The sequence below is a fragment of the Amblyomma americanum genome, chromosome 1 (genome assembly GCF_052857255.1).
Source record: "Amblyomma americanum isolate KBUSLIRL-KWMA chromosome 1, ASM5285725v1, whole genome shotgun sequence".
Taxonomy (NCBI): Eukaryota; Metazoa; Arthropoda; class Arachnida; order Ixodida; family Ixodidae; genus Amblyomma; species Amblyomma americanum.
The window spans coordinates 476,290,028-476,315,291 of NC_135497.1; the positions used below are offsets into that span (position 1 = coordinate 476,290,028).

Here is a 25,264-nt window from a genome sequence, read left to right on the forward strand (position 1 = left end):
TGATCAAATTCATTATGAAATGCTGGCACATCTTTCTCAGCCATCTGTAGAAGCACGTTTGAGATTTTTTAACAAAATATGGATTTCAGGAAAAACACCCCAAGCCTGGAAAAAGGCTGTTGTTGCACCATTCTTGAAACCGGGAAAACCACCAACCTCCCCTCGCAGTTACAGACCCATAGCCCTTACTAGCTGTCTCGCTAAATCGTTTGAAAGTTTTGTCAACATTAGGCTGATGTTTGTTCTTAGATGTCGTGAACTTCTTGATATCCACCAGTTGTATTTAAAAAATCTTGTTCAACAACTGACCATCTGATCCGCCTTGAAAATGCAGTCAGAGAAGCATTCATACAAAGTCAACACTGCCTTGCAGTATTCTCTGATATGGAGAAGGCTTTTGATGCTACCTGGAGGTTTGGGATCCTCTGTGACCTCGCGGACCTAGGGATCCGTGGAAGGATGCTGAACTGCCTAAAAGATTTTCTTTCTGACCGTTTAATCCAGGTACGCTTAGGCTCCACCCTTTCCAAAAAATTTATTCTTGAGAACAGTGTACCCCAGGGATGTATTTTAAGTACTACCCTTTTTGTCGTAAAAATAAATTCTATAGCTAAAATAGTTCCAAAGTCAAATATGTTTTCGTTATATGTCGATGACATCCAAATAGCATGCACGTCCTCCAGCCTATCAACCTGTGAGCAACAGATTCAACTGACATTAAACAAACTTGCGATTTGGGCTGAAAGAAATGGGTTTATGTTCTCAACACAAAAAACAGTTGCTGTTCTTTTTTCACTCAGAAGAGGTTTGCAGATTGACCCCACCTTGTACTTAAATGAAAGTGCACTTCCAGTTAAGCAAGAACATAAATTTGTTGGGCATAACATTTGACAAGAAACTCACATTCCTGCCACATATAAACACCATCAAAAAGAAAGCCTCCCAATCCCTGAATATATTAAAAGTACTGTCACAAAAACGCTGGGGATCTGATAGAACGTCTTTTACAAATCTATAGGTCTGTAGTACGCTCTACTCTAGACAATGAATGCGTTGTGTATGGGTCCGCGAGGCCTTCATATCTAAAACGACTGGACCCAGTGCATAACCTTGGTTTACGACTTTCAACTGGCGCATACACAACATCCCCCATAAACAGTCTTTATGTCGAAATCATCGAACCCTCCCTTACAGAGAGAACTATGCTCACATGCACATATGTCCTGAAAATCCGTTCCTTGCCAAAACACCTCTGTTACAATCTGCACCTCCAGAACACTATTCAACAACAAACCCCAGTCAGTTCAACCTCTGCTGCTCCGCTTCGAGGATTGTTGCCAAACTTTAGGAATACTGGATTCCCTTCCTGATGTCGCCTCAGGGTATGACCCACTGCCCCCATGGTACAGCCTTCCCACAGTGTGTGTCTTCACGGTAACAAAATACCGAAAGAAACAAACGCCACACAAGCACATATTACATGAATACCGGGCACTACAAGAAAAATATGCGAACAACACAGACTTTTACACTGACGGCTCAAAAACAGCAGATTACATCGGAAGTGCGGTAGTGCAAGGAAACTGGCAAATGATAGTAAGGCTAACAAACTGTGCATCCGTTTTTACTGCGGAGTGTTATGTCTCTGTAGCTGTAAGGAGAATAATAAATAACAGTTTGGAAAAGAGCATAATTTACACAGATTCTCTTAGTCTGCTAACAGCATTACATTCCATAAATGCAGTCGAACCCTTAGTAAGAAACATAGTACACAACATAGAAAAAGTTACAACACAGGGACGTATCATAAAATTCTGCTGGGTGCCGAGCCATGTTGGAATAGACGGCAATGAACGAGTCGACAAAAGTGCTGCACAAGCTCGCGGGCGTGAAATTGGAAAAGGCAGCGTGCTCCACAAAGACTGCATGAAATTAATACACAGAAATCTGAAGGCTAAATGGCAGACAGCTTGGGATAATGAAATAACCAACAAGCTGCATTTCGTAAAGCCTGTCCTCGGCGAATGGAAGACATGTACACACCAGGAACGTTTAACAGAAGTAATTTTATGTCGCCTCCGCATCGGACACACACACCTGACGCATAATTTCTTACTAACCAATTAGGACAAGCCTCTTTGTAAAAGATGTGGAGACAAGCTCACAACACACCATATTTTATTATCATGCCCAAAACTGGAAAAACTAAGAAAGAAGTATTTTACTCAGTTTTACAACCAGTGCATCCCGTTTCACCCTGCACTGCTCTTATGTGATTATGCAATTGTTGATATGTCTTCTTTTTTTAACTTTTTAAGAGAAGCGGGTTTTCTTGATAAACTGAATTTCCCACTTGTCGTTGACACACCTCGGCCACATTCTCTCTCCTGAGAAGAAGGCCGAGGTGTCTGTTTCATTGGTTGGTAGCCTCCAGATCCTTGGCCCCTTAAGGACGGCTGCTGAGGTTACCCAACCTCCTTTGAAGCTTTTAATACTAGCCAATTATCAATCTTGTCTTCGCTCTCTATACTAGGTGCAGGAAATAACTTTTGGAACTTTCTACACCGCTTTTTTCTTATCTGTAAATTCTGGCGAAAAGATTTCCTATACCTTTAGCTTGGCGCATGATAGCCTTAGCTGCTTATGCGCCATTAAACCCAACACAACACAACACGCTTTTTCATTCTTCAAAGCTGCCGATTAATCTCCTGCAGTCCCGGTCCCTGTTTTTTCTACAGCTATATTTTGCTACATATCTGGAAAGGCACTCATTTTTTCTTTTTTGTATAATAATGCATTCTGTATTTTAAACCTGCATTTTCTTTTACCTTTCATATACTTTCACCCTCTGCTTTAATGCCAAGGAGAATCTAAGAAAAACAGTTCATAAGCAGGTGTACAAGAGAGCTTGTACATGTAGTGATTACTCCATTTTCACTGTTGGAGCGATGAAATTGAGGCGTTCAGCCTGTATTGTTTGCGTACATTTGTGCATGTTTCGTGGTAGGTTAATAACGCCACGAAGGCGGGACAAAGGCAAGACAGCGCTTGTCTTGCCTTTGTCCTGCCTTTGTTGCGCTGTTCACCCACCATGAATGCTTACCAACTCGCCCAAATTTCAGCTTTACTCATGGTGCATGTTTGACAGATTCTTGAATGAGGTAAAATTGTTGGTGCCTTGCAATACTGTATGCTATGTCAGTGTCAGTAAGGATCAATTTATTGTATTTTATTCATGTTTTTATTTGTAGTATTTCATTTTGAATTTTATTTATGCTGCCTTTTTTACTTGAGTTTTTTGGTAAAATGTAACGCAGCCACGCCAGGGCAGATTATTTTCTTAAGGGACCCATCTACAGGGCTAATTGCTTTGTTAACCGGATCAACACAAAATGACTTGGATGATGTACCCAGGTGAAGATAGCTCAATGGCACAGCTAGATTTTTAACCTATTTCTGACTGGTGGAAGGAGGGTTTCACTTGTTTTAACTGGTCCTAAATCAGAATGAACAATTCAGTTTAGCCACTTTCAACTTAATCTGCTTACAGCTCATATTTTTTTCTTTTCACAAAAAACTACTGAAAAGCTGTAAAGAGCGAGGCATGTTTATTGAAATTTATAGACTCCACCGCAGCATTTGAGAGCATCGAGCATTGAAAGGCTAAGTCAAAGATTGTGCTTAGGTGCTGTCCAGTTGGACCTCACGTGCAAGCGGCCATGTGCAAGCAGCCATTTCAATCTAGCCTCACTTGAGTAGCTGGAATCTGGACGCGTGAGCGAGCGGCCGACATGCATACCTTGGGGATGCTGACTTTTCTTCTTGCTGCAGCTTGTGGCAAAGTACAACATCCCTGTCCATGTTGACGCCTGCCTCTGACGGTCTCTACTTTTCTTCATGAATGAAACTTGGTTCCTGCTGCATCCTTTCAACTTCTACCTTGGTGGCGTCACATGCATCTCGGCCGACATGCACAAGGTGCATTAGTATTATTATTGCGACAGCATTAGACAGCTTGGTGCACAAGGTCATGCCAACAAAACCTGTCCGCAAAATGTGTCCTACGATGACGTCACACGCGATGATTGACTGTATATGAGTTTAATGTGAGTAATGTATAACGGGTGATGTAATACATCGCGATGAATAATGGTGACGGAATGTAATTAGCCAGTGCTAATTAAGAAGGGTAATTGGTGATATTGAAGAAATATTAAAAATGAATAAAGCCGAAGTAATGTCAGAAGATGACTTGTGAAAATTGAAAGTCACCTGTCACAGTGGTGACGTCGCACGAAATTCCTGCGCAAGATTGCTTGCGAAACTGGAAACCACGTGCCAAGTGGTGGTGTAACATCAAGTGGTGCCGTCGCACTAAACACACATGACAAGATGATTTTGAAAAATAGGAAGTCACGTGTCAAGCTAGTGACGTCACACCAAGAGCACTTGTGAGGATGACTTCAAAAATTTTTATTGACTCCGTCGCACCTGAACTGAGTCATTATCGCTGTCACGTGCAGACAGGAGAGAGGAGGAAAGATTAAAAGAGACGCCGGGTACAAAAGCGCGTCCGTGAAGCGACAATACTGGTTTGAGCAACAGGTGTCGCAGGTGGCGACGAAAACCCAGCAGTGACATGACTGGACCACCTCAATGTGGTGGCAGTATTCTCGAATACATTCACCAAAATTTTGAGCAACCGCAGCATTCCAGGTGCTGTCATGCCATTTTTCTTTGCATATAGCTTACATGTATTAGTCAAGTTGGAGTCTAGCTTGCGACAGAGTTTCGGACCAAATACATATGCAACTTTAATTACATGCTTTCTGAGAGTACAGGCGCCCAAATTTTTAACTGGCGTGCGCGAGCGGCGACTTTTCCGTGCGTCAGCGCCGTATGACGGGGCGAGGCTGGAAACAGTCTGAGGCTAAGCGCATGCGGACCAAGCGCGCTCAGCTGGGCCCATCGTCTGCTAGGCTGTTCCCTCTTATGGACGTCACCCCCCCCCCCCTTATCGCACTTGAGACGATTAGGCAGCGTGAGTAGGCGAATGGTTTTGCTCGCATTTCAGATTTCGAAGATCAGCGTCGTTGCAACCAAGCAAAAAAATTAAATTAACGATAAATCACGCTCAAACGATCTATCACGCGAGAAACCAAAGAACATGGCTCGTTCGTTTGTTACCTGCTGACGTAAACGCTTTTTCATGTCCAGAAAAAAAGAGGTCGGTTGTCGACACACTGCGTTATTTAGGCTTCAGCGCGGAGGCGAAGCTGTAAGACAGCTGAGAGACTTCAGTGAAGCTGCTCTACAGGCCGTGCTCGCGGGAGCTTCTAGCTGCTACCAAAACGCCACCCCGTATACCTCAAACGAAGAGATTTCGAATTATAGGAATGGCAATAGGCGGCTCATCGCAGAAGGAAATTGCTAAAGCAACTGGAGTGGCTCCAGCTTCTATGGGCAGAATAATACGTGCCTACCGGGACGAAGAACGAATTGGAGATGCTCCTCGCTGCCTCACCAGAAAAACAAGCGAAGAAGAAGACTTGCAGATTCTTGTCTGCGCTAGTGACAACCCGTTCATCACAGCGGGGGAAATAAGGGCTGCCTTCGGCCTTAATGTGTCAGATGAACTAATTAGGCAAAGGCTAAGGGAAGCAGGAATCAGAAACAGGACAGATGCGCAGAAGCCTCTACTTTCCGACAGTGCCAGGGCAAAAGGCTAGCCTTTGCTCACGACCATCTCCAATGAACCGCCGACGGTTGGCGAAACGTTGCGTTTACAGTTGAGAGCACCTTCTGCTCTCAGTGGGACCAGAAACAAAAAGTATACCGGCCAAAAGCAAAAAGGTAAATCAATAACTTTTGTCTTTCTCTCGTGGCTTGTTTTATTATACACGATATTACTATTTTGCTACCCACTGTCATTAATTCGCATTAAATACTGCTTTTTTTTTAAGGTATGATCCTTGTTATATCCACGAAGTCAAGGCAAGTGGCCGAACATCTGTGAACGTGTGGGGGGTCATCACGAAGGATGGCCTCGGGCCTCTTCACCGCATTGATGGTCGGCTGTGCTCCACCACATATATTGGCATCATTGACCACCAGCTACTTCCTCACGTGCTGGATGGACCCTACAGAGATGGAGATTTCCTGCTACAGCATGATCTTTCACCGATCCACACGGCGCACGCAGTAACCGCACACCTCGAAAACCTTGGAGTGATGACGCTAGATCGGCCTCCCAAGGGTGCAGATATGAACATTATTGAAAATGTTTGGGGAATTTTAAAAGTCAACATGTCAAAAATGGGCCTCCATACCACTACTCCGGATGAGTTGTGGGAGGCCACCAGCAGACAGTGGGAAGAGCTGAAGGCCGACAATGACCTTGTGCCGGCGCTCTACGGCTCCCTGCCACGACGCATGTCTGCTGTGGTCGGGAATGACGGTGACTTCACCCGCTACTTAACGACCTGTGTGCGCCTATTATTGGTCACACCATTGCTTTTGTTTCTTAGCATTTCAGCAAGAATGAAGCGCAGAGTAAAATGGTTTACGACCTCAATTTTCGTTCTTTCACTGAGGTGCATGCAAAGTGCTGCAATATTTTCAATTCAATTCAATTTATTCAACATCTTGAGGATGTTGGGTGCGTCGACAAAAAGCCAGAGAGAAGGCTTGACAGGGGTCGACGCACCCTACAATGACTTGACAGCAGCATCAGGATGGTATACAGGGTGTCATATATGTTAATAACAGGATCATTACATGAATATGAAAATAAAATAAAACGGCAAGTAAGCATACAGGAAAGAAAATACAAATAATAAGTAAAACTCTCAGTCGGTAATAAGTACAACTCTCACGGTACCTAAGTGCACACAAATTTAGATGCCTTATTTAATGAGGACGGAAGAGTGTGTGAAAGCATTTGACGACCATAATTCGTACGAGTTTTTGGCACGAACCATGTGAAACCAGTACGGGTGGCATACATCAGTTATTTACATTTTGAGTTCGACAGGTGCACCATAAATAGATTATTTTTTCTAATACTTGTTGTATACCGCCTCAGTAGTATAGATTCAATGACTTGGGGAAGGGGGTGATGCGAAGCGATGCAAAGATTGGTTCCGTATGTTCAAAACGTGAAGCGTTAACAATATTTCGAACAATTTTCTTTTGAAGTAAATGCAACCGTTTGATATTCGTAAATGATGTTGTTCCCCAGACCAAAATACAATAGTTAGCAACAGAGGAAAACAGTGCGTTGTACAGCATCAGCTTAATATGCTTTGGAAAGAGGTATCGCAGGCGGGATACCATACCAGCAGCCTTGGACAACATGTCCTTGACTTTTTCAACGTGTTCATCCCATGATAAATTTTCATTAAAAAGCACTCCTAGGCTTTTGACCGAAGGAACTATTTGAATGACTGAGGAACCCATTTTTAAATGAACTTGTGAGACAGCAGGATTCTTATTACGAGGTCTAAAAAGTACAGCTTAGCTTTTTCCAGTGTTTATGATCAGTGAATTGGACTCAGACCATTCGTGAAGTTTCTGCAAACAATCTGTAGCTTGCTGTTCAAGATCTCGCACATGCGCTGATCGGAAAAATAGAGTGGTGTCATCTGCGTATATGACAAAAGTTGGAAGTTTACTTATACAGACTATGTCGTTTACATAAAGAAGGAAAAGCAGCGGTCCCAATATACTGCCTTGCGGCACACCAGAAGACAGATGTATAAAATTTGATGACTCGTTGTCTACTGTTACTTGTTGGACACGGCAACTAAGGTATGAGGTAATTATTTGATGAAAATATCCGCGAAAACCATAGCGTTCGAGTTTCGCCAGCATTGTGCTGTGATTGATGCGATCGAACGCTTTCGAAAAATCAATAAAGATGCTGAGAGTGAAAAGTTTTTGTTCAAAGGACTCTAGAATTAGTTTTTTTTGGGTTAGAAGCGCAGTTTCTGTAGAAAAGTTCTTCCTGAAGCCATGCTGGCTAGGCGTTAATATGTTACATTTCTCGCAGAAACTGGACATTCGCTTGTATAATATTTTTTCAAAACACTTCGAGAAAATGGGGAGGATAGAAATTGGCCGATAATTGGACAGGTCATTTTTGTCTCCACCCTTATGAACAACGGTTACTTTGGCAATCTGCAATCGTCGGGGAAACACCGCATGTTCGAGGCAGCAATTAAAAATGTGCTCTAAAACTGGGCTAATTACATCAGCTACATATTTTATTGGTTGGAGTTTAAGATCGTCTGTGTCTCGTGACCTGCTGTTACGGGGAGTGAGTAGGCAAGTTTTGATTTCATTGGCGTCCGTTGGCATCAAGAATGCAATGGAAGAAACCCGCGAGTCGAGGCATTTGATATCCTGGGGTCCGTGATTGCCATTTACCAGTGACGCGAAGAAATCGTTAAATTTTTCTGCCAAAGGTTTCCCACTGACTGGTGTGTTATCAACCAAGACCTCAAGCATTCCGCTTGCATTTCCACCTGGGTTTAAAACTTGATTTATTGTTTTCCATACAAGGTCACTCCTTTTAATTACGACTGGATTAAATAGTTTTTCCATATACTCTTGCTTTGTTTGGCGTAGAAAAGAAGTGACTTGGTTTCGATACGCCTGAAAACGTGCTAGGTCATCGAGGGATCGGCTTTTGATAAAGCAGTTGTAAAGATTCATTTTTTGTTTTACCATTTCAAGGCATTCTTTTGTTATCCAGGGCTTGCGGGCCTTGCGGGGTTTTTTATAAGTCATGAGTGGAAATGTTTGGTCATAGACAGACTTAAATGTAGTAATGAAGGCACCATATGCGTCCTCTGGATCATTATTGCTGAGCACGAGATGCGAGTCCACGCCTGCAAGTGCTGCGCGAAAGGAATTTAATGTGGCCTGGTTTATACGCCGATATTGTACCGCGGGAAACTTACGTTGTTTTGGGGGTGTAAAAGACTCTACAAACATGAATATGGGTAGGTGGTCACTTATCCGGGCATTAATGACTCCTGAATGAAGACAGTCAACTGGATAGGTACTAATGAAGACGTCAATTGCCGTCGCTGCCTGCGGCCGTGTGGGGTTAATTATGACATTAGTAAATCCGTTGCTGTGCAATACGCAGTCGACCTCACGTTTATTTGTAGATTGAGATAGAAAGTCTATGTTAATATCACCGCCTAAAACTAGATTAAGGTTGTTTGCGGTGATCCATTGCAGATATTCGTCAAGAAAGACGATGAAATTAGATATGCTGCCTTTAGGAGGCCGGTATATAACGGAGAAGACACTACTACCGCTTTGCAACTACAGTATTTCGTAGTCCTCGTGGGTTATAGTATAGTCGGTAAGAATGGTGCATTTGAAAGTTTTTTCCGTTGCTATCAGGACACCACCGCCTCGTTTACCAGAACGGTTTTGCACATGCGTGTTGTAGCCGGGCAGGTGCAAAGCTTCGTTACTACTTTCATACCAAGTTTCTGTAATCATTATTACATTGAAACGGAAGCTCAGTGTGCAAAAAAATGCTTCCAATTCATCGCCCTTCTTTCGCAAAGGTTGCGCATTCAGATGAAAGAAGGACACGGCATTCTTTTTGTGTGCAGATATAGCACAAAGGTCAGAAGGCAGAACGAATGTGTACATCTTGGGGGTCGTTGTACTGTTAGGTATCAGAAAAGGCGTGGTGTCTATGCTATCTTATCCAGGTCTCGCTCAAGGGCGATACGCACAATTGTCGACGACTGTTTTCCTAGCAAGAATGTGGCCGTTCTGTGTCCAAACAAATTTTCACTTCTGCTCCTTCTTCCGCGCTACTGCCATACTTAGCAATTTCTTGAGCAGGGGACACAAGTGCTCATTAACATACACAGTATCCGAACCATTGTAATCGATGTCTTCAGCTACGAGCTTTGTCTTTTAGCTTTTCCCAGCACACTGTCGCGCTTTCCTCGCGTTTTGAACTTGACAACCACATTCGAGCTAGCCTTATTCTTTGTTTGAACACGGTGGCAAATATCAACATCACTCTCCAGTATTGGCTCTTCAATCATTTCGCCCATTTTTTGCAACATGTCTGGTAGGCTTTCATTTTCTTGTGCTGGAAGTCCCATTATCTCAAGGTTTTTATTTCGGGAATACTGTTCCAGACCAATGAGTCGTTGCTCTAGGTCAGAACATCGCCTCTTCAGTTCCTCACATTCAGCTGACATTGCAGCATTTTCAGATTTCAATGTCTTATTTTCCTCTTCCAATGATGAAACGCTAGCGAACATATCATCAAACCCTTTGCTGCAGTGTTCAACACTTTTAGTTAATTCTCTTGAGTCGTTGCGCAAGTCGCGTTCTAGCGAATTCCGCATAGCTGTCATCTCTTTCCTAAATTCTTTCCTCAACACGTCTCGAAGTTTTTCAATTTCAGTAGGCATGGCAAAAAAAAGGCACTAGGTAACTGGCACAAGTAGTGGCACAAAAAAAACAGTGCGGCGTCAAAGTGGCAGCAGTGACGGCAAAAAACAAAACAAGAATGCGTAACAAGAATGCCATAAAACTAACCTGCAAGTAGACAGGGTGAGACGTAAGCAAGGATGCGATGCGTTCACAGTGCCGTCACTGCTGCCAAGGAGAGGGGCCGAGCGGGAAGGGTCTTTTTATACAGCCAAGAAGCCGGTAGAGGCGCTGGTGAAGGAGACCAGGGCGCAGGCGCAGATTGGGGGCGTAGTCGGTATCTGGTGCAGTCTGCTTTGTCAGCTCTAGGCTTTGTCAGCTCTAGGCAACTAGGCTTCGAGGCAGCTGAACGGGCGTCGGTAGAGGTGGTAGGCAAAGATACAGATGTGCTGCAAGTAGACAGGGTGAGACGTAAGCAAGGATGCGATGCGTTCACAGTGCCGTCACTGCTGCCAAGGAGAGGGGCCGAGCGGGAAGGGTCTTTTTATACAGCCAAGAAGCCGGTAGAGGCGCTAGTGAAGGAGACCAGGGCGCAGGCGCAGATTGGGGGCGTAGTCGGTATCTGGTGCAGTCTGCTTGGTCAGCTCTAGGCTTTGTCAGCTCTAGGCAACTAGGCTTCGAGGCATCTGCAGGGGCGTCGGTAGAGCTGGTAGGCAAAGATACAGATGTGCTGCAAGTAGACAGGGTGAGACGTAAGCAAGGATGCGATGCGTTCACAGTGCCGTCACTGCTGCCAAGACTAACACAGAATATTTCTTACGATCCTCACTAATAATGCGCGAGACAGGCCGAGTTTTTAGCGGCTTCCCTTTGCGATTACATCCCGTTTTGTTTGTCTTTCCCCTTGACGTATACGGGGAACATTTTGATAACTGTCGCAAACTGCCGTGAACGCGTCGTGCAGAGCAGCATCGCTGAAGTTTCCCCGCAGCGGTCTTAAAGCTTCACAATTTCTTTCTCTATGGCTTCACCTCCGCTCGGAAGCATATATAACGCAGTGTGTTGAAAACTGCCATTTTTTTCTAGACATGAAAAAAGCGTTTACGTCAGCAGGTAACAAACGAACGAGCCATGTTCTTTGGTTTCTCGCGTGATAGATCGCTTGAGCGTGATTTATCGTGTATTTAAATTTTTTGCTTGGTTGCAACGACGCTGATCGCCTAAATTTGAAATGCGAGCAAAACCATTCGCCTACTCACGCTGCCTAATCGTCTCAAGTGCGATAAGGGGGGGGGGGGGTGACGTCCATAAGAGGGAACAGCCTAGCAGACGATGGGCCAAGCTGAGCGCGCTTTGTCCGCATGCGCCTAGCCTCAGACTGTTTGCAGCCTCGCCCCGTCATACGGCGCTGACGCACGGAAAAGTAGCCGTTCGCGCACGTCAGTTAAAGATTTGGGCGCCTGTAGATTTATCCTTCAAACGTGGTCGAAGTGTCAACTGAGATGTTTAGATATCAGAGTTACTGCGCTCTTTCCTTTCCTCAAAAACCAATATAGTAATAAAATTGTACGTCGTATCGTAGCATGTCGTGACCAAAAATCGGATATAGCGAAGTGCCGTAGTATGTCGTAACCGGAAATTTCCGAAGTGGTGAAGTGGTTACAAGCAGCAGAAACATACGCAACGCTTTCGCATTTCTCCACTGAAGCCGACTTCAGTGCCCTCGTAATTTTTCCTGAGGATCTCTGCATATCATGGTAGGATGAATTCAGCGCAGGCTGCCTTTACCACCTCCCATGCTATCAGGAGGCTTATTCTATCTGGAGGAGGATAGAAGCAGTGCAGATTTACACCAAATAGGTTATCCTCGCAGCCGATGACTACTGACGCCCACAGCAGTAACAATCTGCCGCCAGCCTGCTTTTTACATTTTCACAGCAGCCTGGTTACTTTTGGCAGAGACTACAAGTTTGTCAGTGCTGGCTAAAATAAGGTAAATTTTGTAGCAAATCCTAATCTCGTGCGCACTCTTTGTTTTTTTATTGTTTGCCAACCTATAATTATACGATTGCAAGTTTACTTGAAATGTAAGACTCGAATGTAAGTCGGCTTGAAATGTTCCCGTAGGCTTACTACAAAACGCAAAAATTCGAAGACGCTTAGCTTCACCTTTAAGAGGTGAATGCAGTACTGCCATTGCCCCACCGCCACTTATCAGCAGCCGCCATCGGCAGACGTGCGTGGGGAGGGCAGGAGAGAGGGGTGTCGGTTCTGCGTTTTGATAGAGCAGCCGCTGAAGGCCAACACGAAGAGCGGCGTGACGGAGCCGTGGCTGCCTTCGAATGGGGGCGCCGGCTTTTCTCCCTTACGAACTCTTTAATGCTCTAGTATTAAAATGTGTTAGTCGTTGGACTACTCGTCCACACTTGCACCATCGGCCTCGCTAGTACTGCCGTCGCCATCGCTGCTGCGGTCCCACAGCACGTGGTTCTAACATCGTCGTCCAGTGACATACCCCACTTCGCAAATAACCACAGCACGTAGTCGTCCCGCGAAATCCTGCACTTCGCAATCAACCGCACCACGACATCGTGTGGAACAGCTGAAAATTTTGCCTCGCTGCAGCTGCCGAGCCTTTATCACCCGTTACGCAACAACCAGCTTGCGGCCCGGCGCGCAGTTTTTCGTTTCTTAGGCGTAAAATATAACACCCATCTTGAATGTAGCCGTGAACGAGCGCCGAACGCTTACAGGTCCCGGAGCGCAAATGATGATTCATGACGCATTGCATTAAAACTGGTAAAACGTGGCAGGTCAAACGCGTCAAAAAGAAGTAAAGAGTTAGTATGAGTGCTGCTATGCTTGAGCGGCGTCGGCTCTTCCAACAGCAACGACACTCCCGGAAGCCCTGCCGTTCCAAGTGGCGGCGCCGCCGCGATCGAAACCGCGGTTCTTCTACCAACTATCGACACTCCCTTCAGTGCCGAGTGCGCAGTTGAAAGTAAAAAAAAATTCTTTCGTGAAAGCATGAAGAATAGTCTAATGCTCTTGGTAAAGCGTCTGAGCAAAAAAAAAAGAAAGAAATTGCAGCCTTGCTGTAGCATATCAGATATCTCGTTTGTCTCGCCTTTGTTTATGACGCTATGCGTTGGTTTAGATCGTAAGTCGACACCCCACCACTTCGGTTTTTCTAATTAAAAAATACGGTGACCTATAATCGGATAAATACGGTAAGCAGCGCTGAGTAGCCTGATACTAGTTTGAAAATAGTCACTGACGACAAAATGTGCGGTACAATTATAAACTGACTTTAAACTTTTTAATTAACTGAGTTAACTGACCAAGAAGAAGCATGAAAGGAAATGACTGTAGCAGTACCCTTTGGAAATTCTAGTAATTGTACTTCTTTGATGGTCACAGTTGGCTCATCCCTTCCATATCCGACAGTTTTTGATGGGGATGGGAGGAAGTGCCAAAACTGGAAAGCAGCATGGCAAGTGCGGTTCAGATATTGAAGTAGTTAAGCGGTGCTCACTTCGCGTGCCTCCCAGTCAGCCTGTGCGAAGCGGTCATGTGCAGAAACCTTAGCAGCGCAAGTCACGCACCAGTACACCACTTTTCTTGCTCCTTTGCAAATGGTGGGGCCATTTACAAAAAAATCAGTGAGGCAGGTTGCAATCAATACTGAATTATGTGCTGGCTTCATAATTTTTCAGGAATATTGTCACTGAACTGCAAAATGTCAGCTGTCGATTTTTTGCATCAACTGCTATGGTATAGTTTATTCTGGTGAGCAAAAGTAGAGAGGGGAACATAGTTTTCAACAGAATATTTTATCCTCACACCCAACAACCAGCAACATGAAGGAGTGGGCAGTGTCTGAGCAGCAGTGGATTTATTTTTGACGAGCCTTAGCTGTGCTTCGGATTGAACGAGCCTCCCGGATCCGTAAAAATCACTGCGGAGGTTTCCCGCTCCATTTCCCACCTGGAACTTGAAAATGTCAATGCAATATTGATATTGTAGTCTGTATTGATTGAGAAAAGTAGAGTTGCACTAAAGCCAGAAAAGGATGGCTGTTGAAAAGGGGCTCGTGATCTAATGCAATCAACTCCTAAGTGTGGTCATGGTTGTGATACAGTATGGATACACCCTAAGGGCTTGTTGATGGTTAAGGAGCGGACGCATGCACCACCACTATTAGTTCTCGGTGGCCACTGATTGCCCGGGTGGTGTCTGTGCCAGAGCAGCCATGTAGGGTAAGACTGGCTTCGTTTGTTGTGAAAGGATGAGAAGGAAATGTAGCCACGAGGCAAGCTTGGTCATTCTGAAGGAGCTTGTGGTTCCAGTTGTTTCTTGGACAACTTTGTTATGTCCAGTCTTGGACCTGACTTGGTTGTTGATCAGGAGACCATCTGAGCAAGTAGTAGAACATTGAGGATCACATACTTGGTGATAAAAGTCGATACTAGGCTAGAAAAGTTAAAAAAATAAGTACAGTGTCTGAATTAACGCTTAAAACAGATCAATGATAAGGGAAATTGAATACTTTGAAGTGATATTGCCATACCGCAGAAATGTCATGAAGGCAAAGCTGCACGCAGACGCATTGAAAAACAAGCCGTTTACTTTGGCTAATTGGTGACCTTAGGAAACTTGGCTTGGCAGCAGCAGTATCAAGCCGCACACTTGGTGTTCTTCGGCTCAAGAATGACCAAGCCTGTTGGCCATACTCTATTTAAAATTACTGAGACCATCCTCGGTAAGGCGCGTATGTCATCGCAGAAAGTCCCCTGAAGCACAGAATGGCCTGCTCATGACTGTGAATCCGAAAACAATCCGGCTGCACTGACATGGGCATGCCCAGGTTACTCATGAATGGTAAAGCCACGTCATTCGAACGAGAACAAAAGCACAAGGACACGGGTGTTTTAAGATCTGCAAGCATATTAGAACAGTGCTATACAAGTATAAAACATTGAGAACCTGTATGGATGCGCAGAAAGTAACGGTTACCTCGAAAGCAACTGTGTATGGCGACTTTTCTAGAAGGCCTTCTTTTCATTGCAACAACTATCTTTTTTAGGAACTGAGGAGAACAATTTTTAAACAGTAGTTTACAGAGAATCGGAATTTGGCAGTATGGCTAGATGCAGTGCTCCGCGTAACTCAGTCGTCATCATAACGACATCATAAAGTCATCATAAAGGTTTAAGAGCAAACCTTGCGCAGAGGGTTGAATGGCTAAATTACCTTGTACAAGTAATGACTTACTTGTGAATTGTATTGAGCGGCCAAAAAGAAGCCTTACAATTTTTTTGTGTCGTGCAGTGAAAGTGTGTCAATGAGCAGGTAATGTTTGCGGTGTTTCAAGCAGTGTTGGCGATGGAAATCTGCTCGACCAGGGTCGCTGTAAATCTGATATTTGCAGAAAAATATCACACCTCTGCTTAAATTGTTAAAAATGATTGGACAAAGGGGAGAATCTTCTCGTTTTTTATCATATATAAACCTCAGAAAACCAGTGGATTTGCTTTTTGAATTTAGATATGTAAGAAAACCAGTTTTTCCATCCTACTAGTTTTGGACACAATTTCATGTTAGATGGAATTTGTATAGTGAAGCAAAATCCATATACATACGAGGATGAGCGTGGTAGTTTTGGCAGCGATCATATCTGCATAACCTATTAGAGTTTGTCTAAATTACGTGCATGTGTATGTGCAGTCTTCAAATTAGCCATTTCATCAAAATTTCATTATTAATATCAATTATATTTACAAATGTTCTCTCCCCCTACCACTTACACTTTGCTAATCAAGATTATTGACAATTCTCTATAAGTCTGTCAGGGGCAGCACCATGTTCTAAGTTATATATTTAATACAGTACTAGCAGTACCCTTTGCACAGAAAGTTTCAAGCTAACAGTTCTACTGATTGTGCTGAGTGTGCATGCATTGTGGCATTGATATAAATTAAAAAAAAATACTATCTGTTGCGGTGTGCCCATCTCAAAAGATGACCATGTTCATAGACAACAGCGCAATGGCTCGATGCCAAAAAAGAACACATAAAAAAGGTCCGAAAAGACGAACACAGGAAAAACAGAGATGACTATTGTACAGTTATAAACCCAAAAAGTTGAGCCGCCGCGGTGGCTGAGTGGTTATGGCGCTCGGCTGCCGGCCCGAAAGACGCGGGTTCGATCCCGGCCGCGGCGGTCGAATTTCGATGGAGGCGAAATTCTAGAGGCCCATGTACTGTGCGATGTCAGTGCACGTTAAAGAACCCCAGGTAGTCGAAATCTCCGGAGCCCCTTCACTACGGCGTCTCTCATAGCCTAAGTTGCTTTGGGACGTTAAACCCCTATAAACCAAACCAAACCAAAAAGTTGTTAGATCTAACCTTAGTCGCTTAGCTTGAAAATTAGTGAAAGGTGATTGGTATTAACGATGTAGAGGTTTTGAGCGCAGGACCATTTTGACGTTTCTCAGGCGACGGCTCGGATGGGCTTGTCACAGGTCCATCTTGGTGTCTATACACCATTTTACCGGGGCGCTGATATCTAGCGTACGCAGCGCCGTCTATTATCTGGACAATGTCGACGCCATGTTGGAATGTGAAACCGCGCAGATGTGCGTTGGCATGTGGGTCAACGGCAGCTGTTTTCTTTATAGTGTGCTTTAATCCCGGTGCTGCAGTGTGCATGACGAGAAAAATTATTGCTTGAGGTTGGGTGAAGCTCGCTGACACGAGATGTGCGGAGCTTCGGGTAGCAACGAAGCTGGAAAAGCTCGTAGAATCGCAACAGTGAGCTGCGTGCATCAGTGATGAGCATTTCAAATTAGTGACGCTAGTAATAAAGGCATTTTACTGAGATAGCGTTCTATATTTTTGTATTCCGATTGTACACAGCGCGAAGAAAAAGCGCGACAGGCCTGCGGCGCCTTAAGAGATAGACATTCGCTCTGCACTGGATCTTCCGTATCTTATCGAATGTGTGCACGCGGAAGCTTGATCAGACTCATAGCACTATCCCCATTGCTCAGTGCATACGACCTGCTTATTATACTTACTCTTCGCTATTCGCCGCCGCGCGAGGAGCCGCGCCGGCCCGACTACGCCCGCCAGCGCCGCGCGTGAATGCGCATGCGCGGCAACCGGAGAAGGGCAGCAGGTGCGCGGCGCATGAGGTCAGAGCTCGGCCGCCGCTGCTGCCGCGTGTGGGGTTGTGTGGATAAACTGCGTATGTGCGGCTTAGTGTATAAAAGCTGAGGTGATACCACAAGGTGTATCGCAATCGCTTCGTATGGGCGACGAAAAAGGGACTCCAGCTGCCGCTATGCGGCGGTATCGTAAGGAGAAGATCAATTCTTCGGACCCAGAAATCATCGCCTGGCACTTGGCCGCTCTGTAGACAAAGAATGAACATCAGAAGGCTAAACGAGCAGCGGAGACACCTGAGCAAAGAACATCTTGCCAAGTGGAGGTGCCAAGAGGCGGAGCGTAACAAGCGGCGCATAGCAGCTCGCATGGTTCCTTTTCAAGAAAATCAAGAGAAGCAATGGCAACAACATATCACCAACAACAACTGAAGAGGAGGATGTAAAGGCTCGCCGTTTAACTGACCACGCGATTAGACCAGGGGGAACTGCAGCTCTCACCACGAATATTCTGGCATAGCTGAGTTAAGCCACTGGCAATTTTGTTGCCGGTACATGCATCACCATCCAGTTTACACCTGGGTAAAAGTTGATTCTAAGGCATAATTTTTTACCTGAAAACAAAATGGTTTAAGTATAATTGAATCAGTTACTTCTCTTTCGTTCGTGCATTAGATGAAAAATTGATGATCCGTCCGAACTGTACCGAGCAGGTGCGAGAAGGCGAGAAGTCTCTCCTGGTAATGTTTGCAACACAATGCCGTCGCTGCTCTTCGTGCAGCGGAAATTGATGAAGCTGAAAAAGTCTGCAATCACAGTGCCGACGCAGCTGGCCGTGAGCTTCGCATGTTTCTGTTTCCAGATTTTTTCGCTTTCGGTAGTTGTTGCATCAGAAGACGACGCAATGGTTGCCAGTGGATCTCGAGCTGCTGTTAAAGCGCTAAATCCATGATAGAGCAAAAACGAGGCCAAAATGCGTCAAGCACCAAGATAGCACACTGAAAACATGGCGCGGGCGCCGCCTGTCGCACAGGCCAGAGAGGAGAAAGGCAGTCGGCGAGCTGCCGACGACGCTAAGACGGAAAAAAATACAGGATTGCACTTGTCTGCTTATGAGCGCGATTGCGAAAGCCTTTCCCTGTCCTCTCTTTCTCCCACCAGTTGTCTTTTTTTTTTCGTTTTCAGTAATTTTTGTTTTTTATCTACTTTTTTTTATTTGCTATAATTGTTATTGCTCTATTTATTTTTATTTTGGTGTTCCCGTTTTTTACTTTCTGGATTTATTTTCTTACTCCTGTATTTTTAATTTCATTTGATATATATTGCGTAAGAACTGTTTCTTAATCAACTTTTATATTTTTGTTTTATTTACCAGACTACTTATGATTGACAGTTCGCGCTGGCAACTTCCGTCCACGTCACTCAAGAGCCAAAAAGGCTTACGCCTTAAAATGGTGTGTAGACACGTGCAGAATAGGATTCCTTCCGCTTGCGGTCTTGGGTTCGATCGCGTTCCCGGCACCCTTTACAGCCCATTTGCACGAAGCGACTATTCTAGTTCCCGATGTTGTCTTATTCGCAGTCTAAACCCTGGTTTAGCTTTGTTTCGAAAGGAATGGTGCATAGCTGGCTCCCTGGGTCAATGGAAGTCTTAATCGCGCTTCAATTTAGGTGCAAGACAGTCCTGTCTACTTAACGCATTCCACTAAGGTGTAACACAGCTGCCATTGTACCCCCTATATCGCTATGACTTGTAGGAATCTATTAAAGCTTTCGCTGTAAAATTTACTGCGATGAATGCAGTTATTGTCAGCTGTACAGGGTCATACGATAATACATGCAATTTTTCCTGTCCCTCGCACATTATTCTTTTACTGTAATGTGAAAAATAGTGAACTTCAAGAGGTCTTGTTTGGAACCTTCTTTGTATCGAAGCATGTCGCTGTTGATTTTTGCTCCTGTCCCATGATGATACGTTGAAGAAAGTGAAGAGCAGTGGGATTTTAGGGTGAAAGCTTTACTAGCCCAGCGGTGCCAATTTTGGTGTGGGCTGCAGTTTGAGTTTCATTTGACCGCTGCTGTGCCGTCGCCTTGGCAACGCCGCCACTGGCTTGCCGTATGCTTTATCCGCAGCTGGGTCGCCGCCTGACCACGTGCTTCACCGGGTGTCTGGCCAAGAGGAGCGCCGCGCTGGCCTTGTCAGTGCGAGCCTGGCCATGCATACGAGCGAGGCCAGAACGTCTTCTCTGTGCGTTGCGCGGGAGTGGGAGGCGTTACTTAACTGGCCCCCCTGGTTACAGGCCGTCGGCGTTCATTGTGTTCATTGGCGTTGCCGTTGACAACGGTCTAGACACTGGTGATTTTGAGGAAATGAAGGGCGTATAACAGGCTCCCTGGGTCAGTGGGCGCCTCATCGCGCTTTGAGGTTACGCGGCGGTGGTGAGAGAGATGTGGGCTGCATGCATTAGCGCTGACAACGTTTGGCAGACACGCGGCACTGCCGCAACCGGCCTCAGAGTTCATTCGGCAGCCAACTTCTCCTGATCAGCCATTACTTTAACAAGGGTAAGCTGCGGGGCAGTCCCCACATCCCCCCAACCTTAAATAGACCCTCACGCCTGAAAGTACATGCGGTGGAGGAGTCTCTGGTATTCATGCACTTGAGACAGGTCCTGCAGCGGTGGTCTCGCCGACAGCGTCCACGCAGACTTCCGCGTTGTTCAGGCGTACGCACACTAACACTTTGCTTGTTTCGTCTTCTTGTGGAGAACACAGCAGCACATACCCTGGAATGCGAAATGCAGAAAACATGTTGGACTCACGGGTCACATTTATTGGGAAGTGGTACTGCTGGACCAATTGTCGGAAGTCACTGAGACAACCACGGAGTCCTCGGGAATTCCACTGCATCAGTGCACTGCGGCGCATGTGCATTGTCACTGTCACAGAAGAATTTCTTGTCTGTCGGGCCATAGTGAGTTACTGCAATGCCACCAAGAGCGCCTCAAGTGCATCCAAAAGATCAACAACAATCTGTGCTGTTGGAGTGTTCATGCCAGGAAGCAGCACCCGCACCGAGTTAACGAGTTGTTTCAGCACACCTTTCACCGACTGATTTTCGGGCTTTTCGTTAGAGTTGCAACCCAACTGGGGCGTGCCCTGGTGGCGGATTTCGATGGTGGACCAGGCCATTCAACATCCGGGAGGCCGATAATAGAACCGCATTTGATTGAGCCTTCACGACCAATTCCCGACTCAAGCAAGCGTAGCATGGTTTTTAGGCTCACGCTGTGGCAGCTGACTTGACGCTAGCTGCGAGGTTAGTTTATCTAAACAAGGCTTGATTTGCGACTACGATTGTCTGCGTCGGGAGCGACGCTTGCGTCGAGCAATAGCCGCAGCCGAATCATGATGCGTTGAATTATCTTTCACCCCCTTCTTCAGTATAAGTCTATCGTTCTTTATTTTTGGACAGTCTTTAGCCGTCGCTTCATGGGCACCCGAACATTTGGCGCACTTAATAATCTCCGTCTGACAAGGGTCAAGCTGGTGCTTCCCACCGCATCTACGGAAAGATACCTTGGTTAGCAAACGAAAAGTTCAAATTTATGCATGCGTGTTAACATATTAATAAGAAGTCTGCACACACAATACTTTTCAATTTGATTTTTCCTAACGCGCGAACCATGTTACGAAAGTAAACATCACCCTGGCGCAAAGGTTATTGAAGAGGTTGCACAGCACTGCGGGTTCAAATAAATGCCATGTTGGCAAAGCTCTCGTTGAATGCTGGAATTCAGAGTGCTGTACTGCATTCGATAGGAAATTGTTTTAAATTGCTCATCGTTGTTCTGTGAGGGCGTCGTTACAAAAAAAATTCTGAGGGCGCTTACGCCTCCTTACGTGGAGGAACACGAAAGCATGTTTTTGACGCAAGTGGAGGGTGCAGGAGCTCTCAGATGTCGATATCTCGGTAGATACGTACCTCTTCCCCGCGAAAGCATGTGTTTTGAGGAAAGGGAAGGTTTTTATGAAAGGAAAGAGCGAAGTAGCTGTCAGATCTCGGCATCTTTTTCATTTTGCTTCCATATTTTCGCGACACCTTTTTGCCGAGAGCCTAGTAGTGCTTTCGCACCAATAACCTAAAAGCAGAGTGGACAACTCAGGCCCTTTCGCGGCCTCGCGCTTCCACGTCTCCGCCAAGTGGCGGTGCACATACTGGGTTTTATGAATGTATGAGGTTCTCTAAACCGGGCTCAGGTGGCCTCGAATCCGGGATGCACGAGAGACTGCACACGCTCGTTCAGCGAGCTGACGCAGGCCTACAGAACCTCGCGCCAGCTCTACCCCAACCCCACCCCTCCCTGGGTAACAAACACGCAACACTCTGGTGCAGGCTACAAGACACACACTTTCCTCTCACCTCATACCCTAGCCCACTATCATCCCTTCTTTCCCAGTCTAGACTGCACCCTATACCCAGAACCCTTCGCCTCTTCTCTCCACATCCTCTTCATCTGCTTAGTAGACCCTCCCCCGCGGGGCCTAGAAACCTCATGACCTGGGAGGACTGGGAGACGCTGTGTTCGGAGGACGCGGCCGTGCAGACCATCGCCACCGGCCGTGCTGCCAGTGTTATGGACCATAGGAACATACAAAACTGTAGCGCAGTAGGGCTGTGCGGGCACCCATGGGCGTGCCTTGAATAGACGATATGCGCAATGCGCAGCACCATCTCTTGTCGCGCCGAGAACTAGACCCGCTATGCTGCTTCGGTAGAGAGAACGAAACCGCTGCCCAGCGTGGGTTAAAATTGCTGCGCTCCGTTTGATTTAAGTACTTAGTAATTTTGATTTTAATCGCAAAAACGCAAATAAGTCTATGATGCGCCAAGCTTTTGTTAAAGGTGAGGGTTTTTTACTTAGAGTGTGTTTAAAACACTGGCTTCTCTGAGAAAATTAAAAATACTTTAAAAATCAACCAGTGCTCTATCACCTAAAAGCAACATCGGGTGTAATTGTATGTATTTATTGTAGAATATTCTAAATTGTTTTTCCTTAGTTGCTCAAGTTTTGTACAAGAAACTAAAATGTGGCTTATTGTGAGTTCATCACCACACATTTCGCAGAAAGGTTGGTCTTGTTTTCTCAGAAGGAAGTTGTGCGTGATGTGTGTTTGTCCAGTGCATAGCCGGATAAAAATAACTTCGGTAAAAGGTTCTTGATGTCTACATGATTTCCATTCTCCTAAAATGGGCATTTTACTTAGCAGTCTGTTATTTGCCTGTTCTTTTCATGTAGCCTGCAACTTGCTTCTGAGTTTACTGTGGAGTAATTTCAAACAATCTCCGTGTGGTATGTTCACTTGATTTATTTGACCAATTCGGACTTGTGCTGCGTATGCATCTGCACTCACTTTACCCACGATTCCAACGTTTCTAGGGACCCGGCAGGATTTAATGTTATGTTTTTGTTTTGTGATTTTTACTTTGTTATGTATAATTTTTCCGATTGTGGGTTCAGCAGCATTCCTAGAATGCAGTGCGTTGAGCGCGCTCTAGTAATCGGCGTAAATGGTGCTGTTTTTTGTTTTCTTTTACTATTTGTTGTACGGCTACAAAGATTGCATGATACTCAGCAGTAAAAACCGATGCGCACTGTGGTAGTCGTATTATTTTATCAATGTTTTCTTGATTTACTGCACATCCAACATGAATTTTTGTTTTTGAGCTACCAGTGTAAATTTCAGTGTAGGTGCCATATTTTTCTTGTGCAAAAAAATTCTTGAACTATCTGCTCATGTATCAATGTGAAGTGGCATACTGAAGGGACTTTGTACCATGGTGGCAAATATTCATATATTTCTGCAATATTCGATAGGGCATCTTCTACTACTAACTCCGCATTTATCTTCAAACCGCAGTATTATTGGCCTCATAATATGTGGTTTGTTGTTGACTAATCTTTTAGATGGGCACTTGGTCACAATGCGACGACAGTGATGTCTAGGAAGAGAACGCGTTTTTAGGATGTACGCGCGTGTACGTGCGACTCTTCGATCCTCTAGTTCGGGCTCATTAGCTTCAATGTAAAGACTGTTTACCAGGGATGCCCTATATGCACCATTTTATAGATGGAGAGCAAGATTATGAACAGGGTCCAATCGTTTCGAGTAGGATGCTCTTGCTGAGCCATAAACTACGCACCCATTGTCCATCCTGGAGCGCAACAGAGAGCGATAGATTTCTCATAGGCATGCTCCATCAGACCCCTATCGTTTTCGCGAGAGCACCTTTAATAAATCGAGGGCTTGGGATGCTTTCTTTCTAAGGTTGTTAATGCGTGGCAGAAATATTTTTGTCAAAAGTGACGCGTAAAATTTGTGTTCTGGTTTAATTGGTAGTGCAGTTTAGTTAAATATCGATTGGTATCTACATGTCGCCTCGTCGCAATGAGAACAGAACAGCTACTGTTTTTACAGGAAAAAAATTGAATCCATTTTTGTCTCCGTAAGCTGCCAGTTGATTTAGAGTAATTTATATTTGCCTCTCACAGGCCGATATGCTGCATGAGGTGTAAGGTATTTGTAGGTCGTCTCCATAAACCGAGTAGAGTTGGGAATTACTTCAGCTATGGAATTCAAATTTACTACGAAGAGTGTTGCGCTTCGAATGCACCCTTACGGAACGCCTTTCTCTTGGGTGAAAGTCATAGACAGAGTTGTACCCGTGCAGACTCAGAATGCATGGTATGCAAGGGAGTCCTTCAAGCTGTTCGGCATCCTGCCGCGGATATCTAGCTCTGCTAAGTCACTGAAGATGCCAATATTCCACGTGTTTCATGGGCCTTCTCAATGCAGAAAAAGACCCCAAAACAGTGCTTATCCTAGATAAACGCCTCCTGGACGGTGTTTTCTAGCGAACTAGGTGATCAGTGGTCAAGCATGCTTTTTTGAATCCACATTGATGTCCATCTAATAGTTGCCGAGATTCGAGTACGAAGGTGAGTCTAATGTTTATTACACTTTCGAAAGATGTCGCACAGGAGCTAGTTAGGGCTATTGGTCTGTGACTGCTAGTGCTTGTTGGTAGTTTTCCCAGTTTTAGAAAAGGTGGTATGACCGCTTTCTTCCACTGCTCAGGTATTTTCCCACTTGTCCATATAATAATAAAGAATTTCAACTATGCCTCCACGGCAGCCTCAGAGAGATCGGCAAGCATAGCGTAATGCACATTGTATGGCCCTGGTGCTGTCTTTTTACCAGAAGGTAATTCCCTATTTAATTCCTGCAGTATGATGGTCTGGTTGTAGCCCTCATGCATGCCTGCTCCAAATGGTAGTGGTTTTGTTTTTTTTACAGCTATTGCTTTATGTTTCTGGAATGTGTTGTTGGATGATCTTGCGACTTCAGCAAATCGCTCGCCCGCCTAAAGATGTTGTGTACCGGGAGTTGTAAACAGCGGAAGTGTAAAGGCAGTATGGTCGCCACTGAATTTACAAACTTTTTCCCACGTTTTCTTTTACGATATCGAACTGTTAATTGTGGACACATATTTCTGCCAGGAGGTTTTCTCTGCTTTTCTGCGCACGTACCGCGCTCTGGCCTTGGCCCTCTTGAAGGTAAGTTCTCTGCAGTGGGGTACCCATGGAGGGCGCCCTATGCTTGGTTTTGCTGTTTTTTGCC

General features: G+C 45.1%; 1 long non-coding RNA gene across 1 annotated transcript in view; it reads left to right on the forward strand.

Moving 5' to 3' along the window:
* LOC144104810 (uncharacterized) overlaps positions 1–25,264 on the forward strand; it is a 151,938-nt gene that overhangs the window by 101,603 nt on the left and 25,071 nt on the right. The gene's annotated exons all lie outside the window — the stretch shown is intronic.